Source organism: Canis lupus, chromosome 27, assembly GCF_048164855.1.
Source record: "Canis lupus baileyi chromosome 27, mCanLup2.hap1, whole genome shotgun sequence".
Lineage (NCBI taxonomy): Eukaryota > Metazoa > Chordata > Mammalia > Carnivora > Canidae > Canis > Canis lupus.
Window position 1 is genome coordinate 27015712 of NC_132864.1, and position 10854 is coordinate 27026565.

At 47.9% G+C, this 10854-nt stretch overlaps 1 long non-coding RNA gene across 1 annotated transcript; it reads left to right on the top strand.

The window, feature by feature from the left end:
- The first annotated feature begins 904 nt into the window (after positions 1-904).
- Positions 905-8757, top strand: LOC140618997 (uncharacterized). The gene is made up of 2 exons (XR_012018970.1): positions 905-1045; positions 8589-8757. It is a non-coding gene; the product is annotated as an uncharacterized lncRNA (long non-coding RNA).
- Positions 8758-10854: the final 2097 nt, after the last annotated feature.

Here is a 10854-nt window from a genome sequence, read left to right on the forward strand (position 1 = left end):
AATTAATGTCTTGGAGTGAGACTGACTTCTGCCCATGAACTGGGACTGTAGGAATACTGCTTTCTCTCCACCCTGCTCTCTCAAAGTTCTCATTATGCCACTTTTTACAAAAGAACTATGTTAGTACACATTTTTGCTAACCAAGAGAAACCTGAAGAAGGTTTTCACTTTTATGGAGTGGTAATTGCTTTTTTGCTTTACATCATTTTGGACAACGAGAGGTTCCATAGGAATGTTCTACTTTAGGGCGATGGGGGGAACCTGTGTCTGTAGTGACAGTCCATTGCCCCCAAGAAAAAAATTCCAAGGCAGAGGAGGGTGGGAAGGCTCTACTGTAATTATAGAGTGCACCTTGTATATCCTAGCACTTGTCATCCACTCTCTCACCAAGAATGACTTTTGGACCATACCTTCTACCTACTTCAGATGAGATCTTGGGAGATAAAGTTCAGCAACAGATCTCAGTGCTTATTCTCAACGATTCGTCTTCTAATAAGATATTTTTATTGTTTCTTCAAAATAGAAATAAGGAAAACCAAATATTTCTGCTTAAGTTGCCCTTCATAAATCTGAGGGGGGGAATCTTTTTTAAATGGACAATCTGGGTAATTAGTTTTTCATTAATTGATTATGAAAATTCCCTGTCATGTCTGTACAACTGAGTAGATGTCTTCCTGTGTTCTTTCTCCAGGATTCATTGAACCTCAACCACGTGATTCACGTAGTCCTAAGATTTTTCTAATTAGATAACCCTACCCATTAGCTAATTTCATGATTCCTGTTCCCAAGCTGAGAAAATTGAGGCTCATAGAGGTGAAATGACTAGACCAAAGTATTCTTGAAAACCTTCTTCCATGTCATCTCTGATGTCATGAAATTCTAATTATAAAATTCTTATAAGAATTCTGGTTTCCTACCTTTGTTTCTGAAACACCGATCAGAACTTGCTGATGGCTTCAGCAGAGGATACGTGAAGGTGTCAGGGAAAAGGTGACACTTTCTACATTTATCCACTTCCTTGTCTATCACCACGGCAACCAGGGAGGTAGGCACTGTTATGATACCCCTTCTACAGATAGGAAGGCAAGAGCTGTATTGTCCGAGGCAGGGCTTTGAACCCTGTGTGTAGGTGACCCCAAATTCCTTCTCCGGTGATAAACTGTCACTTGGGATGAAGCACAAGCAGACATCACTCCTTTTCAGAAGTGAAAATGAAAAGATAGGATGATTTTGGGGATTTCCAAATGTGGACCCTTTTAAAATTCATATGCACAGATGCTGGGGGTGGAGGGAGGGAGCCGGCCAGAGGGAAAGACATGGTGTCAGACGGCTCTTTGCATATGACAATCTTGGCCTCCTGGAGTGGGTGACAAGTGGGTCACCAAGCTCTGCAGGCAAAATTGCTTTTTGGGGATTCACTCTGGGCTAGGCACTATTGACAATAAATCTTTCTCGAATGAATGAATGAATGAATGAGTGAGTGAATGAATGAGTAACGACCCTGCTTGTTTTCCATACTGTCAGACCAAACTCTAGTAAATATCCTGTATGCTGCATCTTTCAGAAACTTCTTAGCAATATAGCACCTTAAATATCGTGCCCGCTCTTCCCTCCAGAGCTCCAAAGGCACTAATACCCCCGCCCCCCCCCCCCATTTCTGCCTCTGGAGATGTATCCAGGGGATTTGCTGCAGCAGCAGGAACTGGCTGACAACACAGTTCTTCCTGTTTCCTGGGAAAGTCTTTATTTTGCTTTGTTCTGCACTTGAAAGTGAGCATGCCCAGGACTGGCAAGAACAGTTCCTTGAGGCTGGGCTGTTTGGGACACAAGGCATGTTGGGGTGGGGGCAAGGGGCAGGGAAGGGAAGAAAGCCAGCCTTGGGGACAGGGAGGCTGGGTTTGAGTCCATCCCCACTGTGTGACCCCGGACATGTCAACGGCACTTGCAAAATCTAGGTTGGACTATCTCTCAAATCAAGGAGCCTGCATGAGATGCTCCTGGGGTCTTTTCTAGGTTAAAGCATGCATTTAGGAGTAAGTTCATAAAGAATGCCTTGCACAGAGCAGCAGCAGCAGAATAAATCCTTGCTGCTCTGATTTCCCAAACAGTCCGTCCCGAACCTTTCCTGGGTGCATCTTTTGGGAGAGGCAGGAGAGCGGGCACTGGGTCCCTGAGTTTGCATTGGGGAGGGGAGGGCGGTGTAAGGTGGCAGAAAAAGGACTTCAAGATAATGAGAGATTGCATCAACTTTCCCCAGAGCGGTTTCTGGTTCTGGAAGCCGGCAAAAATAAAGCAGTGGTGGTGGAGGGGGGTGCTCAGGAGGAGAAAAAGAGGCATTTATTTTGGAGCTGTATGGGAAGCAGGAGTGTCCACTGGCTGCGACGCCGCCTTTTCCTGCGGGCTAACGGCTGGGGCGACAGCCCGCACATCCAAATGAGGGAGCGATTAGACCGCTCGCCTCCGAAGATGGATTTCTTGGTTGGGGGAGCCGGCTGGGGGCTGGGCTGGTGTAGAGGGGACGGCAACATTAGGCTTTGGCAAGTTAATTAGGGTTCAGGAGTCCAGCCAGCGGGGAGAGAGGCTGGATTTGCATAAAGCTCATTTACATAATGTTCTTCACAAATTGTGCAGCCAGAAGGCTGCGGGGCTGGCAGGGAGGGGGAGGCGGTTAGTGCCGGAGGCAGCAGCAGCCTAAGGGGGAAGGGCGAGGCCCTGGAGTTGGGGGGGCACGCTCCCTCCTCCCCCCTGCCTCCGGTCCCCCGGTTGGGTCTCCACCGTCGCCCACCCTGCATCCTCCTTCCTGAGGCCTCTAAAGTGTCCCTATGATCACGCTGTCCCTAGCTTAAAACCTTTCTGTGCCGCCCTCAGGATTAAGTCCAAACACCTCTTCCAGTCTGGTGGTCTGGCCCTTTCCTGACCCTACCTTTCTCTTGTTCCCTCTTCCCGCCTAAGCTGAGTCCCCCTGAAGGGCTCCTGGGTCCCTGAACTCGGGTTTGCTCTTGCAAGTTTTTGCTTTTGCTGTCACCTGTCTTGAAAGATGCTTCCCACAAAGGTCAGGTTCTTTGTAGTACCCTCTTGCCTCCCAGTCCCAAATCCCCTACTCTTGGGGCATTTTCTTCCATCCCTGTGTCCCCCTCAAGTGGACGGAAAGCCCCCCTCTTGTGTGGCCAGAACTTGTGTAGTACTTGCTCCAGGGAGGCTCTCTTTGCCCCAGTCTGTGACTTCTCCAGGAAATAGGTTTGCTTGACCACCGCTGTATCCTGCTGGGCAGGGGCACACAAACAGCAGGTGCCCAATAAATGTTGACTTGGATGAATGAAATTGGCCATCTTGGCCAGATACTGGAACCAGGTTCCTGTCTGCCTGAAATGAGCCAGCCTTATCCTTTTAATTTCTCTCTCCATGTTCCTTCTTGCCTTAATCATCAACTAGTCCTGGGATGCCTGGGTAGCTCAGTGGTTGAGCACCTGCCTTCAGCTCAGGGAGTGATCCTGGGGGAGTCTGGCATGGGGCTCCCCACAGGGAGCCTGCTTCTCCCTCTGCCTGTGTCTCAGCCTCTCTCTGTGTCTCTCATGAATGAATAAATAAAATCTTAAAAAAAATTATTAACTAGTCCTGTGATTTGGAGCTGCAGTGGATAATAAGAAGGCACCCAGAAGGGTGTGGTGGTCTCTGAACTGGACCCTTAACTGGCTGTAGGATCAAAAAAGTTGCACAGGAGGAGCAAGGGGCATTCTGGGCTGGGTGAAGTACAAATGCTAAAGCAGGGAGGTAGGAAAGTGAACAGAACGTTTTGGAGGAACATGAGATGGGGGTTGAGGGGCTGCAGCCTGAGCTGAAACAGGAGAAAAATGTGATGAGTCTCAAATTCTGAGTTGGAAGAGGCTGAACTGTAGCTCTGACATAGTTTTGTAAGCCTCTGAAAATTTGTGAAGGACAAGAAAGAAAACAGTTGCATCTCCTGAGCACCTTGCCACGGAGCACATGATTGCCTGTACCTTCCACAGCCTGGCACCACAGGTATTAGTCTCCCCAGCATTAGCCAATTTGGAGGAGAGGCTGGCTAGAGGCACTTGCCTCAGCTCTCGAGGCTGCTAAGTGGTAAAGCAGGACTTTGCACTCCGGTTTCAAATCCTGGCCAGCCTTCTGAATTGGATTTATTTGTAGTTTTAGAGAAATACGGAAAAGGGGAGGGAAACAAGAGAGAGGCAGGGAGGGGGGCAGGCAGATTGCCAGAGAGAGAAAGTTGGTGCGGGAGAGAGAGGAGGGAGGAGCGGTGGGGAGAGGGAAGGGAAGGGGGAGGCATCAGAGGAGGGGATGGCTCAGAAGATCAGAAGGAGGAAATTCACAGGGCTCGGTGGCCCTGGAGCACCCCGGGGATGCATCTTGCTCTAAGACAGCTAGCTGTCAGATAGAACTTTCTGTGATGATGTTCTAGATCTGCTGTTGGAGGCGACAGTCACTAGCCTTATGTGGCTACTGAGCACTTGAAATGTGGCCAGTGCAACCGAGGAACTGAATTTTAATTGCATTTAAATTTAAATTTGAATAGTCATGTATTTAAATGCATCACCCTAAATTTAAATGTGAATAGCCATCTGAAGGTAGTGGCCACAGGATGGGAAAGCTTGGTTTTAAGAATAGTCCTTTTTTTTTTTCTACCCAGGGCCTGGCTTGGGTTTTCTTCCGGTCCTTCTGGCCTCCCAGGCTGAATCAGGCAACCCTAACGTTTCTCTGTCTCATGTTCCTGGACATCCCACCCACACCGAGGTTTAATTTTAGCTCATTCTCTCTCAAGGACAAAGTATATATTTTTATTTAAATTTATGTCGCCTGAACCATTTCCAAGTTTTACTTTTAGAACCTGTCAATATTAGTGACATGTGGCATTTTAGGTACTTTTCTGCTGGTGGGGCCTAAATTTATTGTCATTTTATGTCACTCGGCAAAATGCACAAAATGCCAGAAGTGTTATAAACAGAGACGATTTATGTTCGGGTTGGGGTGAGGTTAAGAGAATGAATATAATCCATTTTTTTCCCAGAGACTTTTATGCGAGTGTGCAGGGCCAGCAGGTGCACATTTGACACTCAGTGGGAAGTCTTTTCCAAGCAACAGGAGATGGCAGATGTAGACAGGGGCCCAATTACAGCTGCTCTGGACTGATCACGCCATGCCCTGCTGCGTGGATACTGGCTTCTGGTCCTGGCACTCAGCATGGGGCTGTGCACACAGTAGGTGTTCAATTAAGGCTTGTGGAAGAAAGGATGGAGACGGGGAATGAGGCATCAGTGGGTCTTCTAATGACTCCTCCAGTCAATCTTTAGGAACCTTGTCACTCTACTGCTCAAAACCTTTCAATGGCTCCCTAGTACCCTTGAGTTCTGGCTTACTGGTCCTTCAAGATCTGGCACCTGGAGGGGTCTCTGGCCTCATGACCGAAAGTTTCACATTCTTACCCCTTCTTGCCTTTGGATGTGCTGTTCCTGCAGCTGGAAGGGTTCCCTACTCTTTCTCCCCTTTGTTGGTCTTAAGTAGCCAGTTCAACATCCTCTGTCCTTTCCAATCCTTACCACCCCCTCCCCCCAGAGAGTGGATTGCTCCCTCTTTGGGAAATCTCTCATACTATATGTATATATATTATGGAAAGTGCTTAGTGAAGGACTCTTCAGGTTGCCTTGTCCTCTTGGCTTCTTTGTCACCCCCAAAAGATCACATGCTACTTGAGGGCATTTTCTGGGGAGTCCTGTTCATCTTATCCTGGACCCATATGGAGAAGCTGACAAATGAAAGATAACTGGGTGATGTGACAAGTGGGTGCCAGGGGGGCTCGTCTTCAGTGTCCCCACTGCTGGCTTCGGATCCGCTGTACTGAATCTGCTATGTCAGTTACCACTGTTCACATGCTTTCCAATTTCCAGACCACGTGGCTCTTGCCTTTGCCTCCTGCTCCGTGTCCGTACAAGTTCATGCCTTTACAGAGTCCCTTATGGTCATTTTATTGGGTTTTATGGGAAGGGTGCATTTTATGCTATCTGCCGTCTTCACCGGACGTCAGTAACAAATGAAAGGATAGTTCTCTGTTAGACTTTGAGCAAATTGCTTTCCTTCCTTGGGCGTCTGATTCTTCTTCTGTGAAATGAGGGAAGCAGGCTGCATGAGTCCTAGGATCCAGTCCAAGTCCAAGAGGGTGATGGTGCTGGTCACACGTGTCTGGTGGGCCATGAGCAGGAGTTTAGATTTTATGTGATAGCAGCTGTTCCCTGTGGTCCCTTATTACTACCAGCTCCCCTCTGATGTAAATTCTCTTTTTACCATCTGTGTCCTCTTCCCAAATTCCACCATTGGTGGAAGGTTCTTGTTCAACCCATGGTGACAGTATCCGACACTCATCCAGTTCTGCAGCTTACCCAGAGCTCTTGTCCTGACCTAAGGGAAGTCTTGAGCTAATCCAACGGGAGAGCTTGAATCTCACTTTACAATTGATAAATCCAAGGCTAGGAGAAAGGAAAGGACTCGCCTAGGGTCACGGGGCAAGTCAGTAACGAGCCAAGTGCCGATCCTGGTCTGACTGACTTTCAACTCTGATGTGTCTAGTGTCCTGCCCATGGTGGATGCTCAGCCAACATTTGTCTTCAGGAGGAGGCGATGGCACTTGGATTGGGTCATTCGGGAGCAGAACTGTGGCCATAAGGGCAAGAAATGTCAAATAAAAAATGAATTAAATGCTTTCAAGGCCCATCCATATTACATATAGTGCATATTAGTACTTTCATGGCTTTTTATGGGCGAGTCATATTCCACTGGATAGACAGACCACTTTTTGTTTGTCCATTCATCTGTTGATGGGCATTTGCATTTTTTCTACTTATTGGCTTTTGGGAACAATGCCGCCACAAGCATTCGTGTACAAGTGTACAATTGTGCACTATTGTGATGTTCAGTGAGAGAAACCAGACACAGAAGGTCGACTATTGTAAAATCCCATTTATATGAAATATCCAGAATAAGCAAATCCATAGAGACAGGAAGCAGACAAGTAGTTGCCAGGGTCTGATGGGAGGAAGGGACAGGGAGTGACTGTTTACTTTTAGGGGTGGTGAAGTTTGGCACTCCGTAGAGGTGATGTTTGTACCACACTGGGAATGAACCAAATGTCACTAGATCAGACACGTAAAAGTGGTTACTAGTTATGTGAGTTTCACCTCAATAAAACAATTTCTTACTAAAGGCCTCAAGCAAGCAACCTTCCTTCCCCACCGTAGGTTTCTCTCTTTCTGACTCCCTCCCCCCGCACCCCCCCCCAGCGCTTACCCCACTCAGCGAGTCCCTCCCCTCCTGCACTCTCTGAATTGATTTTTCTCACTCATCTTGGCAGGTTAGTGATCACCGTTCTCAGCAGAAACTCCTTCCATTTCATTACACCGGTGGGAAACATGGGTCGTGAGGGGGCGGGGCAGGGGTCCTGTTTCACTTCCCCTCTTTTCTCTTTTCTGTGTCAAGTGGGGATGGAGAGACTCTCCGCACTGCCCCCCCCCCCCCCCAAGGAATGAGGTTAGTGGAGTTAAAGGAGATCCCTTGTTTGCTCTTTTCAGCCTCCATGGTCCTGTCCCAGGGCAGCTCTCCAGCCCCATCTCTTTCCCTGCCCTCAATCAGCACTGCATTTTGAGGGCTTCCTAAGACTTGCAGAGCCTATATCTGTGCATCACTCCATTTAAAATCACACCACTTCTGAGAGGTTGGGACTGTCACCTCCATTTTACAGGTGAAGAAGTGAGGCTGGGAGATGCGGAGCTACTTGTGAGGCACCTGGGAATGAGAAGCAGGTCTGCAGGTTCTGGCAAGGTTGTCCTTGTCTGTGTCAGATTTGATTAATTAAGGATGGCTCCATCCATCTTCCTGTCCCGGTGTGGTCCTGGCGAAAAGAGCTTGGCATTTGTGATGCCGTGGACTTGGGTTCCTGATCCTAGCTCTGTCACTTCCTGGTCATGCTGCTCTGGGCAAATTGCAGCATCTCCCTGGCTGTGCTTCTCTTTGAGCTGTCCAACTGAGAGATGGGATGGAATGGGCAGAGCATGAGCACCTAACACTGAGAGCTCTGTAATGCACCCCGGGATCCCCCCCGTCACCAGCTGGGAGACCCAGGGGAGGCTGCATCACTTCTTTGGGGCCTTATTCCCCATCCTCAAAGCATGCTTTGGGATAACACCTATCTCTCTGGATTATGTTAAGGATCACGAGTTAGCTCCCAAGCAGTTTTTAGCACATGCCTGGCATGTGAGCAGGTGTTTAACAAATACCCTGGAATGTAATAATATCATTATCTTTCATTGACTCTAGGATGCTACCACTATGGTAAGATGTACCCTGAATTCACAGATGATAACATGTGAGAAAAATGTGTTTAGAATAAAAAAACACCCTCCTGTGTATGGTGACTGCTCTGTGAGAGGCACAGGGTTGGGTGTCTTTCGAGCATTCTCCTATTGGGTTCTGATATATTCCTAAAAGGTGGGGGTCTATCTCCCCATTAGATAAATGGGAGAACTGAGGCTCAGAGCAGTGATGTCACTTTCTCTTTTATATAGCTTGCAAGAGATGAAGCTGGGATCAACTCAGGTCTGTCTGCTACCAAAGCCAAATTGCACATGATAACAACAAATATGATAGGATATGATCATATTTTGCAAATTACATAGTTACAGCCCTATGTGGGGTGAAAGACAAAATAATAATAAAAAATAATATGTCTACTAAGCATTCTATGTGGATTATATGTGGATGATTTAATTTAATCAAATTAAACTCTCTATTATAATCCTTATTTTATACACGAGCAAACTGAGGCTCTGAGTGGTAAACCAACTTACCTTAGGTCACACAGCCAGGAAATGGAGACCCTTCTGAACTCCAGAGTGGATTTCTTAACTCTCAACCTGATATCCAGTGCAAGGAGATTAGCTGGAAGGACCTTTTCAACCCGCCTCCCAACTGTCCCCTGCCCCACCTGGGCTCTAAGCTGCGAGTCCACTGGGCTCCCACCCATGTCTCTGTGACTATCCTGTCTTCAGCCACTCTCCTTGCCTGTTGGGACTGGGGCTACAGCAGTGGGCATGGGGAAAGAGTGTGCAGTATGCAGATCGCTCCATTAAAATTTTATGTGGATTCAAAAATTCAGTGTTGACTCCAGTGACGCAAATAGGTATGAAAATTCTGAGGAAGGCACACTCATTGTTACCGAAATCAAATGGTTGAACGGCCACTAATGAGGCAGACAAGGAGCCTTGCTCACCCTCTGAGGATTGGGGGAGACAAGAGGAGCGATCGCGCTACATTATTCATACCCTCTTGTTTGAGCTTCAAATCTCAAGGAGGCTCTGGAAGAGGAAGGGAGAGAGGGCAGAGGCGGCGGAGGGGGCGGCGGGAAGAAGGCCCCCCTCTGCCAGCTGCAGAAGGCCGGTGACTAATTGACAACTACTCACAAAGCCCCCTCCCCAGGGCACCCCTCTTCCAGCTCATTTTCAGCTCCGGCCCATAAGCACCTGCCACGGTGCCCAGATTTCCCCTGTGTGCCTGTGTAGGAGTCTGAGACACTGAAGCCCAGCAGGGAACTGGCTTTGGGGCTTGGCTCTGTGACCTTGGGCTGGTGACTAAACTTCTCTGAGCTTCAGTTTCTTCTCTAGCAACGTGAGGAGGACTGCCAATGGCTCTTCTTACCTACTTTGAGGGGAGGTGGCCTCTCTGAGGTTCAAATGCACCAATGTAGTGCTTCTTAAATGTGACGCTTATAGGAATCACCCAGGGGTCTTGTTGGGATTGGAGTCCTGATCCAGCAAGTCAGAGGCAGGGCCTGAGATTCTGCATTTCCAGCCAGCTCTCAGGCAAGGCAGACGCTGCTGGTTTGCAGACCATCCTTTGAGAAGCCAGGTGAGTCCATAAAAATAAGAAAGTGCTTATTTGTACAGTCAATCTGCTGGTCTAAAGTCTTTCCATGCATCAGCATCTCTGAGGAGTTTGTAAAAACACAATGTCCATCCACATCCCTTGGAAGCTGAATTTAATTGGATGGGTCCAGGCACTTAGAGTTTTACGTGCAACACCCCTTGGTTCTCAGATGTAGCTCAGATTGTTGCCATTCTTATTACTAATATGCCTCCAGTGTTTGGCTCCCTCATCTTTCCTGCCCATTTTGAAGACCCCCTCTCTCCCAATTCCCCTTCAACATCCAAAGCCACCATGCATAGATGCTTATGGCGGTGCATTTCTTCCTTTTCGCTGAGCAAAAGCATTGGCAAGATTGAGCCTGAAGAACCAATCACTCTCTCTGAGAGGGATGAGATGTACCTCATGGGACTGACCCCCTCCAGGTTAGAAGGATGCACTTGGGGTTCAGTCTCTGGAGGTGTGGAGCAAGTTCGAATGGTGGGTCACCTGGGCAGTTGCCCCTTCTGTTCTTTCTGAGACTGCTGCCCCATCAACTGATGACACATGTTCTAAAAGTAGAAATGAGACTCCAGAGGAACCATGGAGGTAAAGCCAGCTCACGAGGGAAGGGATAGATCTCTGCCAGTGAAACCTGTGTAGAATGTGCAATCCTTCCATTGACCACACACCCGGCATAACTAATAAACAGGTTCCTGAGTACTCCCTGCATTTTGTAATTATTACTCGGCTATAAAAATCCCTTCTCCCTCCTGCCAACGTTATCTTAGTAAACGTTATGAGCGCTCACGAGGTTAATGCAGGGCTGTAAATCCGCGGTGGGTCGAACAAGTGAGACTTGAAGAACTGTTCATAAATCTACAGGAATCGCTCTGGTTTGTTTATTTAATAAAATATCATTTCCTAGAGATG